The 12,900-nt window shown below is 44.0% G+C and overlaps 2 non-coding genes across 2 annotated transcripts; both read right to left on the bottom strand.

Annotated features, from left to right (window-relative positions):
• Positions 1-5,897: 5,897 nt before the first annotated feature.
• Positions 5,898-6,004, bottom strand: LOC136529991 (small nucleolar RNA R71). Its single transcript, XR_010777503.1, has one exon. It is a non-coding gene; the product is annotated as a small nucleolar RNA R71 (small nucleolar RNA).
• A 5,554-nt stretch (positions 6,005-11,558) lies between these two features.
• LOC136530047 (small nucleolar RNA R71) lies at positions 11,559-11,667 on the bottom strand. Its single transcript, XR_010777555.1, has one exon. It is a non-coding gene; the product is annotated as a small nucleolar RNA R71 (small nucleolar RNA).
• Positions 11,668-12,900: the final 1,233 nt, after the last annotated feature.

Consider the following 12,900-nt stretch of genomic DNA (forward strand, 5'->3'; position numbering starts at 1 on the left):
TTGAAGAACCATTGGACTCGAGGCTTAACATATCTGCATGTTAGGATCTTGTTAGGTGCCCCCAAGACCTTCATGGCCTCACCTGGCATGATGGCGATGGAGGGCTGAATTTGATCTTCTAGTGAGCGAACCCTCATTGGTGGGGACAACTTTTGCTGGCAAGAGTGTTGTGCCATGCTTGGGGCCTTCTTCTCTAGTGTGATGGATGGTGCCTAGCTATCGAGACCGAGTGAAGATGATGTTGATCCCTTCATGAGTCCATGTTGCATGGGTCTTTGACTTGAGCAAGAGCTCAATGGAGTCGTTTGTGAGTCGCCGACTATAGGCCTAGGGGTGCCCTCCTTTCTGATCGGAGCCTACCGTGGGCTGGAAGATCAAGAGCGCTAGGCACTGGCTCAGGGCCATCTGATCATCCAAAGCTCCACACCCTTCTAAGGGCTGTGATAACAAGTTTTGATCCTCTCAAGCCAGCCTTCTAGGGCCATCCCTCTATAGCCATAGATCGAGGAAGTGGGAGCACGCCGAGGCTCGATCGGGGGCCCTCGTTGGGCCTGCTACTCAGCGGCTCCTGACCTAACTCTGAGGAGTTAGTTGGCTTTTAGGGGATGCACCACCCGAGTGCCCATTAATCGTAAGGTCAGGCCGCCTCATTTGGGGAGCCGGCATAGCCCCTAAGGCCATTATAGGGCCACCTTGCCAGTGAAGGTGTGGCCTCTAGGTGCATCCTGTCTGCTGATGCCTTGTGTAGGTGGTTGATGGCATCTAGGCCATCATGCCTGGTGGAGGAGTTATGACACATGTGTGCCCCTACACCATCCTGTCTCATCTAGGAGATGGGATGTTGGGGCCACGTGGAGTAGATCTAGTGGAGGAGGAGCCACAATAGTTGTTGTGCATGGATCTAAGCTGTCAATGATAGCCAATGGGCCAATAGGGAGGCATGAGTGGAGTGGGCAGCGCACGTGGCTCGGCCCAATATGGTTGGGCTGACAAGGAGGTGGTAGTTCACCTCCACCTAGTGTTCGGCAACTGCTGCCGTGCCACATGATCACGTGTAGGATCTTGGGAGCGTAGCCACCGCTGCTCTCGAAGTACAAAAGTAGGGATGGAAAGGTGGAGAGGGGGAGTTACCTTCTTCTTCTAGTGAAACCTTTCCCTTTCTTGTGACTTTGGCTTCCCCCTACTTCCACACGCTTGCTCACTACCCCTTGCCCCCACCTTCATCCCCATGGTAGAATGGAGGCCATCCGAGGTCATCAAGGTAGAGATCAGGAGGATGGAGGAGAATGGGTTGGCGTCGAGGAGGTTCTGGCGGTTGGCTAGCACCCTCTAGCATCGGCGAGCTAGCGCCCACGCCCGGGAATGGGGAGATCGTCTCCTTCACTACCTTCCATCGCCTAGGGCTTAGCCTTCCCCTAAACCCCTATGTGTGGGGCCTTCTGTTCTTCTATGGCCTCTGGCTTCATGACCTGACGCCAAAGGGGATCCTCCACATTGTGACCTTCATCATGTTGTGTGAGGTGTTCCTAGGGATCGCTCCCCACTTCATGCTCTAGAGGTGGTTGTTTCATGTGGTGCCGTCATTCCCTGGCGGTGCATTCCCCTCGATGGGGGGTGCCCAAATCTAGGTGTATCCACATGGTACTGGGTGGTACCTTCCCTTCGCTCGCCCACTGAGGTTCCATGGGTAGGCATACTGGCAGGAGAACTAGTTCTATCTTCCTAACTTGGTCTTGGTGCTGCCTTCCTTCATGGTAGCGGGGCCGGGGGTGTCATTTCAGAGTCATGTCAGCTGTACCACCAAGTGAAGGAGGCTATGGATGTCCCTACTCTCATGGTGGCTATCATGGCCCTAAGAGAGTAGGGGCTAACTGGGCCGGTGGTGGTGCGCATGTTCATCCATCACTGGATCCTCCCACTAAGGGAGCGAGCGCATCCGTTGTGGCTACACCAGGGAATCATTGACCCAATAATGGAGTTCCCTATCCCCATCTTGGAGATGCTACTTCGGGTGCTATTGTCCTTGTCGCGTGTAGGGGCTTCCATGGGAGGACATTCATCGAGGTTGGTTCTTCAAGCGGCACCAAGCCTTCCTAGCGCCTGGCTTGACTACTGTTGCCTTCTCCATTGGCGGCTAGAGCGGGCTAGCGTGCTCCTTCATCAGGGGCACTCTCCCATGGCACCTTAGTCACCCTTCTAGTGGTGATGGTCGAGGCGCTACAAAAGGAACGGGAGGACATCCTCAGGGCCACTTAGGACGCTTGGAGGAAGGTCAAGGAGGAGTGGCTGATGGAGGCAACAGTAGAGAACATTCATGACATGGCATAGGTGAAGGCAGTCTGCCTAAGGGGGGAGCTCGAAGGTGCGGGTCGTTCCCTCCCCTTGTGTTTCGCCGGTCCTGGCCTATGAGCCACACTTATGGCGTGCAACCTTGATGCCTCTCATCTTTGTTGTTGCAGGGGCGAGGGAGGAGGTCTGCCACTTAACAGAGTAGCTTCAGGTGTCCTAGGATGAGGAGGGCAGGCTATAAGCCCTCCTTGACTCTTGGGGCATGGAGTCGAGGAAGCTTTGTGTCGTGGCCCTAGGAGCTTGCCATGCCCTCTTCCCATGGGGTGTGCATGACAATGCTAGGGAGGTGAACAAGCATCTTCATGTCATGCTGGTGTGCTTCTATGAGGCCATGGAGGATGGTGTCTGGTAGGGGCAGCCTCCACGCTAGCTATGGTACACTTTCGCTTTCCCAACCTGGTGGATGTTAGTGACATGGCAGAGGGGCTTCCTGGGAACTCCAACGACACCGACATGGCACTCCTTATGCCCTAGCTAGAGGAAGCCACCGACGCCATCCTGAGGTTTGCTCCACTGTACGTGGTCCCTCACCGGACCGCGAAGGGTGATGGTCATGCGCTGTGCCTCCCCGCCCATGCCTGTGAAAGCAGAAGGATTAGCCAGCATGTGCTCTATGGTTAAACAATGGGGTGAAGTCCCAAAAACCATCTAATATTTTTGTAAATATTAAGTTTGTTTATTTCCCATTTCTTTGCCGCCCCTATTTTTCTGCTTCTCGGGTGCCGTTGGTGCTCACCCCCTTTTGGTCGGTATTTGGGACCTCATTTCCCTTGAGATCCTTGGTCGTGTCATGGGTGGCCTGGGTTCATGACCCCTTTCGATGGTGCACATGTGTGGGCGCTAGGTCAGGGAGCCAAGAGATGCAAATAGACCAGGAGGAGGAGGCCGAGTTGGCTTGGCGAGCGACGCACGGACAACACTTTGCACTTACCGGAAGGAGGGGGATTAGTAGCAAACAGGAAGCAAGCTTAATAATTAGCCTAGGAAATGAAATGCAGGATGTAAAGAGGAAGAGTGATGTGGCTTCCTACCATTCTCCTAGATGCTTGATGGGAGGCAGAGGCGAGGGCGTCCTGGTTTGGATCAGATGTCGGCACTCTGAGGGATCTGCTTGGCGGGGGTCTTCCATGATGGGGAAGGGCCAGGGCTCCCCTCGATCGGGCTAGCCCCTCTTGGGTATCAAGCACCTAGGTTGAGGGACCTGCCTAGCCGCTGCTGCCACCGGGTGCACCGGATGTGCTTTAGGAGCTAGGCGGACTAGGTGCCAATGTTGCCTTTTCTTCTCCGCCTATCGACATGGGCCCATGGGAGCCTCGGTGTAGTCGTCATTGCTGCATGTGGGGGGCCACATGTAGTGTCGCTATGTAAGCTTCCACTTTCTTAGCTTGCGATCCATCACGAGGGCTTCTTGGTGTGCCCACTCTGCTTGTTGTCGGGCCACCCCCTCCCTAGGATGGTCCATGTGGTAGTTAGGTCTTCGTTCCAGCGATGTAAGCCTATGTCCTCCCTCAGCGGGAGCCTTGTCATTGACGTGATGTCGTTCGTGTTGACGGTAGTAACCATCCATCATAAACCATCAATATAACCAACATAGAGTTAGGTGTTTAAACTAGCAGTTTCCAAAAGTTTTGGTGAATCTATGTTTTCAATAAGGTTTATCTAGAAAACCATCAAGGAGGATCAAAACATCAAATTAAATCATGCTTATCCGTAGCAAAAATATGCCAGAAGGTTCCAGAAGATATGGCAAGACACCACACTAAAGTGGCCCCACCTATAGGCTGGCCAGCCCCTAGCCCCACCTATCAATCTTTGCCTCGCTACATTGGCTCTCCTCCGCCTTGAGGATTGCATCTACGTCGTTTATTCAAGTCAGTTTGATTCGAGGGCTCAGGATTGACGCTAAGGCCTATATATACCAGCCCTTGCCCCCCTCCCTGAGGCATCTACCATAAGTCTAGATCAGATCAGAAATTAGGGTTTCCAGAGAGAAGAGAGTAGACCTTAAATTCTTCAAAGTTCTAGTATAGGCTAGATAGCAAGGTTCAAGTAGAGTTTGGGCTATTGCTTAGGATTTTGGATTCGTCGTCTAGAAGCCGGTATATCCTTTGTATCCCTCTTAGTTTATGACTTTGTGCTACTTCAATACTATGTTGCTTATTATTATGTTCCTAGTTTGCTCTAGTTATATGCTCTTTATAGTTATGATTGATTATGAATATATGCATATGTTCGCAAAGTGCTTAGCTCAATACTCGAGTGAGTTAAGTGGTCAACATTGTGTAAGCATGCTGCTTAAATATTGTTTACCTATGAATGCATTCTACACTCTGGGTCATGTGGTAGATCGCGGATGTGACACTCCCGTTGAGTCCTTTATAGTCCACTCCTCGTTTGTAGAGCAAGTAGAACCTGGTTGTGAAGGGAGTCCAGCTCTGTTCTTGATCTTCCTTAGTAATGTTCCTTATGCATAGATCCAAAGTTAATTTATGCTATAGATGAGAGTGTATATACTTGGGTGTACAAAAGACTTATTAAATAAGGAATGACTTAGGAATCTTTTGCTCTTAACTAATCTCCTGCCTAGCCATACTACATTTAGGAGTATCTATTCCTATCTCTAGATAACTATCAATGCCTTACACTTATCATTTATTTATCATTTGACTTACCCCTGTTATAGCATGATAGTTGAGGATCTTGTCATAAGTCTACATATTTGACAATATCTCTGTGCCAACCCCATAGCTCCTCCCTATGGATAAAATATAAATAACGATACCTGGTATACTCCTGGGTGAAATGCTACAGTGGTATATTATCTGTGCACTTGCGGGTTACTTAATATATATATAAATTTACAAGTGTCTTCAATAATTACCAACAACGCATTTCTGGCATCATTGCTAGGGATGACAACTTAGTAAAGAAGTGATGCTAAGAAATGTCAACAAGCATTTCTAGCACCATTGCCGGAGAGGGGCACATGGCTAAGAGAATTGATGAAATAAATACTTATAGACAAGATCATAACTTTATACCTCTGCTTTAGCAGGCTTACCCTTGTTTGTCTTTGTTCATATCTTATACAGGGTATTGTAGGATTGGTTCTGATTCATCAACAAGTTCCATCAATCACAATCAAACCAATCAAGAGGAAGCTCAACACCAGTTTCTGAGGCTATGGCTGAAAAGACTCTACAAGAGTTCTCTGCTCCAAGCACTGAGAACATTCGCACTGGACCAACACTCAAAACCAACAACCTTGAGTTTGAATTCAAGCCAAGCCTCATCAACATGGTGCAAGCTACCCTATTCAGCGGAAAGGCACATGAAGATGCTAGTGCTTATCTTTAGAATTTCCTAGAGATAAGCAGCACAATCACCATCAAGGACGTTGCTCAAGACATCATACTACTCAGCCTAATTCCATTCTCACTAGTGGAAAGGGCAAAGCAGTGGTTCTACACCAACAAAGATAACATCAACACATGGGCAAAGTGTTCAAAGGCCTATCTAGCAAAGTTTTTCCCTATAGGCAAGACCATGCCTTAAGAGGAAAGATTTCCAACTTCCAACAGCAGAAAGGAGAGACCAATCCAGAAGCATGTGAATGTTTTCAAGAATACATTTCAGATTGTCCTCATCACAGGATGGGAGATTGGTTGTTCATGCAAAACTTTTACCATGGATTAACTCAGAAAGCTCATGAACAACTGGATGCTACTGCTAGAGGATCATTTATGTCACTCACCCTTGAAAAAGCTAAAACTCTTATGGAAAAGATAGCCTCTAATCAAGGCTGGTCTCAATGTAGTATTCAAGCATGCAATAAGAGCGAAGAAGTACCGGAAGAGGTGCATGCACTGTCAACCAAGATGGACATCTTGTTTAATTGGCTTGAACAATGAGCCAATCATAAGAAGGATCGTCAGGCCATTCAAGATGCTTTTAATTCTCAAAACATATGTGGAGAATATTTGGGGGTTGATTTCCCTGAATATCAAGAAGATGCGAACATTGTCATCAACAACTCTGCTCCACAATAATAGAAACAAGGATGGAATCAACAACAACAATGGTCAAATTACTAAGGTAAGTACCCAGGTAATTATTATAATTCTTCTAAGCAATCATCCTTGAGAGTTTGATCTTAGAACAAGCTAGGATTAATGAAAATATTTCTAAGAAGCTTGTTTTTAATGATGAAGTTTTAGAAAACATAAATACTAAAATGGATAGTTTTTCTTCTACCATAAAAGACCAACTTAGCTATAATAAAAAGATAGAATCACAATTAGCTCAGTTGGTCGCTGCTCTGCCTGTTGCCACTAACCTTGAAAAGGTAAACGCCATAACCACAAGAGGTGGCAAGTCTACTCGTGATCTACCATATCCAACAAGGACAGGTAAGACACTGGCGGCAATATAAGAGGAGAAGAAGACGATGAAGTTTAAGAAGTTGAGCCACAAGCACAAGAAATGATGCAAGATTTTTGTGACATCACCTTCCTACCGTTTCCATGTAGAAATTGAGAAGCCAAAATAGATGATTAGTTTGGTAAGTTTGTAGAGGTAATTCAAAAGTTATATATCAATATTCCTCTGCTAGATGCCATATAGGTACCCACCTATGCGAAGTACCTTAGAGACATTCTGAACAACAAGAGACCACTGCCCACCACTAAGGTAATTAAGCTAACTGAGGAGTATAGTGCGGGCATCATGAACACATCACCTGTCAAGAAGAAGGATCCAGGATGTCCCACTATCGACTGTTCGATCGGAAACCAAAACTTTGAGAATGCGCTATGCGATCTTGGAGCAAGTGTCATGCCCAATAAGGTTTTTGATAAGCTCAACTATTCAACACTCATGCCAACATCGATGTGCCTGCAACTAACCGACCAATCGGTCCACTACCCTGCAGGAATCACTAAGAATATTTTGGTAAAAATAAGAAATTTCTTTGTTCCAGTGGCTTTTGTAGTACTTGATATGTAGGAAGATATGAAGACACCCCTCATCCTTGGGAGACCTTTCCCGAGCACTACAAATGTACACATTGATGTTGGAGTCAGAGAAATTAAATTCCATATTAATGGCAAGGAAGAGCGATTCATCTTCAAGCCAAGACCGAAACTATGCTCTAATTTGGAGTGGCAAGAGAAGCCAGGAGAACCATCAAGGTCTCCATCGCTGAGACCAACTGATGCACCCAAGGAATAAAATACAACTAGAGAAGTCTAGTTCGGTGGACTTAAAATTCTGAACCCTCGCTGGGAGGTAAAATCGGTAGTTATCCATATTTACATTTTACATTGAATATTTATGTTTCAACATCTGCATTAGAAAAATAAAATAAAAATTCTCATCATGGCATTATATAAATTCAAGCCCCATGCAAATAATTTTTACGAAGTGTAAAAACCGTAAGAAATATTTACCGTGGAGGCATACAAAATTTAAAAATACCATTTATTCATCTTCTTGTATTTCATAGTTTTATAAAATATTTCTGTATTGCATATATATACATATGTATATGGTAAAAATACAGATACATGGGACCCACTCAACCACCACCCATCACTTTTATCTCTACCATCACCTCCATTTCCACCTCCAACTCCACTCTGCACCGTCTAGACCACATTTCCACCAAAAGGAGCACTCACCTTGCTTAACCATGAAGTAAAGAACCATCAGGAAGAAGGGGTGGCCATTAGGCCACAATGTGGGGCCGCCCAACCTGTTGCTCTCCCGCCTATAAATACCATCCCTCCTGGCTGCTTCGTTCATCAATCTCCACTGCAAAACTAGCTCCCAAGTTCAGAATTCCAGTTCCCAATTTCATAGCTTGAAAAATCACATAGTAGAAGTGAATTTTGAATTAGAAAAGAATAGGAAGTTTTAGAGTGGAAGTGTTGCTTAAATTTGAGTAAGGGTGAGAGAAATTAAGAGTAGAAGTGAGAAGGTTTAAGAGTGGAAGTGATGTTAAAATCGAGAGGAAAATCAATAGAATTGAGGGGAAAGTTCTACCAAAATCTTGATTAGAAAAATTCATTAGGCAACCTCAAACGACTGACCCTCGAATGATTGACTTCGGATGACTCACCACTGACTTTTCATTTTCCTAACCCGATCCACGAGTTGTGTTGTACTATCAGTTTTTGCAGGATGATGCGCAAGTTGAACGGCATGTTCACCTGCTCGTCTTCATCTCACTCCACTAGGAGTATGTCTTCATGAGCTAGTGCTAACATGCAAATCGACACTCCATCTCCCACTATTGGAGCACCGTTCATGTCATCATCTGCTGAGAAGAACATTGTCCTAGAGGAGAAGCATCTCAAGCTTCGGGACAAGACGGAGAAGAACACCTATAAGAAGCTAAAGACTTAGAGGTTCATTCTCACTCTCATTTATGATCCAGCCCTCCTACAGTCAACAGGTATGAATACTGAGTTTGAAATCATCTTTAAAACTATTGGGTGGGAGAATGCTTAGGAAATTAAAGAGCCAGGGTCAAAGCTTTTAACTGCTGAATTTCTATGCACCTTGCAAACCACCGATTCTGAAGTCACTTTTAGACTTTTTGGAAGACTTTTCTATTCCCTACAAGAATTTTAGTGAGCTTATAGGATTCCATGCTCAGTGTAGTGGATGTAGACACCGCTATAGAAGATTTCGATAGGACAAAATTTTGGAGAGAAATATCTAAAGAACTTACTTGTTACTGTCCTCGTACAAATGAAATTCATCACCCTACCCTACGCTTTATGCATAAATGGCTATGATTTTCTTTATTTCCTAGAAATGTTTTTTTGCACTGTAAGGAATGATGAACTTAAACTGCTCTATGCTATGGTTAAAAGAAGAAAGGTTTCACCGGTCAAATTTATAATGAAGCAATGGACAGAAATTATTGAACTTAAGGGAGATGTTGGGTGTACTTCTTTGGTCACCTGCATAGCCAAAAAATTGGGTCTTTTGGAAAATGCCTATGTTGCTTATATTGATGACATCCCTTGTTGGTATATTGATTATGAATATTTTTCCAAGCACACATGTTAAAAAAGAATAAGGATTGGAAACTTGTCATGATGTATACGAATTATACAAACGAGATCCTATTACTAGACTGGAACCTTAGTTTGTATGCGGTGGATTTTTTGTTTTTGATTTACAGGTGAAGGAGGCAGCCCCTCGCAACCCATAGCCTAGGTACTGTGGCGATGATCTGATTCTAGAGGGACTGGCTTTTACCAGCTATGCAAGCTAGGATCAGCTAGGATCCTCCCGCATGTACCAACTCGAGCATGTTGGTTGGGAGTAGCCCAATCCTCAGCAATCTGAGAGCTCTTAGCAGCAAGGATTGCATCTACACCATTCCTTTAGGTTGGTTGGATCCAAGGGCTTAGAATGGATGCTATTGCCTATATACCAGCCCCTACCACCCCTTGGCATCAAGAACCCTAATCATTTAGTCAAGAAGACAAAAACCCGAATTATCCTTAGAGCTCCACCATATTCTAGGGCATAGCTAGCTAGGCTAGATATAGAGGGAGGCAAGCTTCGCTTGGATTCCTAATCTTGTCAAGAGTGTGGCTTGGTATAGCCCCTTGTATCCTCTTTTGTATCTTTCATTATTCATATGTTTGCTACAGTTGATTCGACATTGTTCTTAATATTATTCCTATTCCTAGTTATCAAGTTCATCATCTACTTTGATTATATACTTAGTATAGCTAGATTATCATTATACTCAAGCATAAGGGGTGAGTGGTTGACATTATTTAAGCATGGTGCTTATACGTTGTTTACCTGCAGGTGCACCCTATATTCTAGGCCATATGGTAGATCAAGGATGTGACACTCCCGTTGAGTCGTTCGTAGTCCACTCCCCGAATATAGGACAAGTAGGATCTAGTTACGAAGGAAGACATGCTCTTCTTGATCTTCCTTAGTAGTATCCCTTATGTCTAGATATGAAGTTGATCTTAGCCATGACTACTAAGTGTAATTGCACTAATCAACGTATGCTTTGACTTGTAATTAAGAATGATTTAGGGATTATTCCTCTAATTTCTACTTAGCAATGCTAATGCCATAGAAAGGAGTACTCTGAGTTATCATTTATCATTACTTATCTTATTTATCTCTTGACTCACCCCTATTATGAGTAGAAGTTTGGTTATGGTTACTTCTCCATCATATGTATAAGTTATCAATATATTTCAACAGTCAGTCCTTCCCTATGATTAAAATATAAATAACAATACTTGGAATACTCCCGGGTTAAATGCTATAATGGTAAATTATTTGCGCGCTTGCAGATCCCTTCATATACATATTTATATTCTTTCTAGTCACATAGAATACTAAAGTACTTCTTAGTGTCATTCTAGAAGCGGCACTTGGTACAACCAATAAGCATTTCTAGCATCATAGCTAGGGATGACAACTTAGCAAAAGTGATGTTAAAAAATGTCAACAACATTAGGTGGCTACATAAACAAGTGACAAGTTAATAAATACCAACAAGCATTCCTAGTGCCATTACCGGGGAAGGTAGCTAGGCAAAAATGAAAATATTGATAAACTCATACTTATTGATGTGATCGAGGGCACCATTGACCTCTGCTCAAACAGGCTTACCCTTGTTTTGTCTATTTTTATATCTTATGTAGGGTAATGTATGACCAGTTTTGACCTTCAAACAAACTACATTGAAGATACAGAAGCATTAATCAGGAGGAGTAGAGCTAAACTTAAGAAAGTTCTAGCTTTAGAATCGAAAGACAACCAGACAAGGCGAAGCTTAACACCAGTTTTTGAAGCCATGGCCGACAAGACCCTCCATGAGTTCTTTGCTCCAACTACGGCCAACATCTGTATTGGACCAGCGATCAATGTCGGAGATAATGGTTTTGAACTCAAGCCAGCTCTCATCAACATAGTGCAAGCTAGCCAGTTTTGTGGAAAGTCACATGAAGATGCGAGTGCTCGTCTCCAACACTTCCTAGAGATCTGCAGCATTTTCACCATCAAAGGGGTATCTAGAGATGCCATATTACTTCACCTCTTCCCATTCTCACTTTTGGGGAAGGCGAAGCAATGGTTCTATGCTAATAAAGACAAAAACACTATATGGGATAACTGATCCACTGCCTTCCTAGCAAAGTTCTTTCCCATAGGCAGGACCAATGCTCTATGTGGGAGAATTTTGAGCTTCTAAAAACAACATGATGAATCTGTCCCTAAGGCATGGGAACGCTTTTAAGACTACATATCAGAATGTCCTCATCAAGGGATAGAGAATTGGCTACTCATGCAGACTTTCTACCATGGGTTGACCAATAGTGCCCATAAGAATATGGATGTTGTTGCTGGAGGTGCTTTACTATTACTCGCAATCCCAGGTGCAACAGCTCTCATGGAGAAGATTGCCTCCAACCAAGGCTAGAATGAAGAATGTCTTCAGACCTGCAAGAGAGGTGGAGGTATGCATCAACTCAAGGAGGTAGACATGTTGTCTACCCAGATGGACCTGCTGATGAAAAAGCTTGAAGATCGAGCCAATCAGGAGCAAGAAGTCATGCACATTCATGATTCCCATATGACATGTGAAGAATGTGGCAACACCGGGCATTCAGGGAACAACTGTCTTGAAACCCAAGAGGATGTGAACTTCATCAACAATAACAACTATCATCCTTAATAGAATCAAGGATGGAATCAGCAACAAAGGCCCAACTACCAAGGTAATAATTTTAATACTCAACCACCCTTGAGAGAGTAAATTTCTGGCCAAGCTAAAATAATGGAGGGATAATCTAGAAAACTAGCTTCTAATGACAAAATGCTAGAAAACATAAATAATAGAATGGATAGCTTCTCCTCAGCCATTAAAAACTAGTATAGCTTTAATAAAATGATAGAATCACAAATAGCTCAGCTGGTGGCTGCTGTTCCTCTGACCGATAAAGGTAAGATTCCAGGACAACTAGAAGATCTAGAAACTGCAAATCTTATCGATATTTGCAATGCTATAGGATACTACATAGAATAATTGATAGGAAGATGGGAGGATTATTCCTTGTCTGTCAAGAATGGAGATCTAGGAAGATCTGTCATCCCCATAGCCATTGGACCTCACATATTCCAAGAAGTTGTTTGTGACTTCGGAGAAAGTGTGAATATTATGCCAAAGGTAATCTATGATAAATTTAATAGAGATACTTTATTGTACACAAACATGCGTTTGTAGCTTGCAGGTCAGTCACTCTGCTACCCCAAAGGAATTCTTGAGGATATCTATGCATGAGTTGGACAGTCGTATGTACCCATAGACTTTCTAGTTTTGAAAATAGGTAGAGATATAAGGGCACCCATTATCTTGGGCCGACCTTTCCTGAGCACCGCAAAAGCCATCATCTACGCAGACAGTGCTAAGATCTATTTCACAATCAAGTTTAGAAAGGAGAAGTTTACTTTCAAGAATCGTATACATCACTCTCCTAGTCATCCACAAATGGCGTACCTACC

Source organism: Miscanthus floridulus, chromosome 19 (assembly GCF_019320115.1).
Source record: "Miscanthus floridulus cultivar M001 chromosome 19, ASM1932011v1, whole genome shotgun sequence".
Lineage (NCBI taxonomy): Eukaryota > Viridiplantae > Streptophyta > Magnoliopsida > Poales > Poaceae > Miscanthus > Miscanthus floridulus.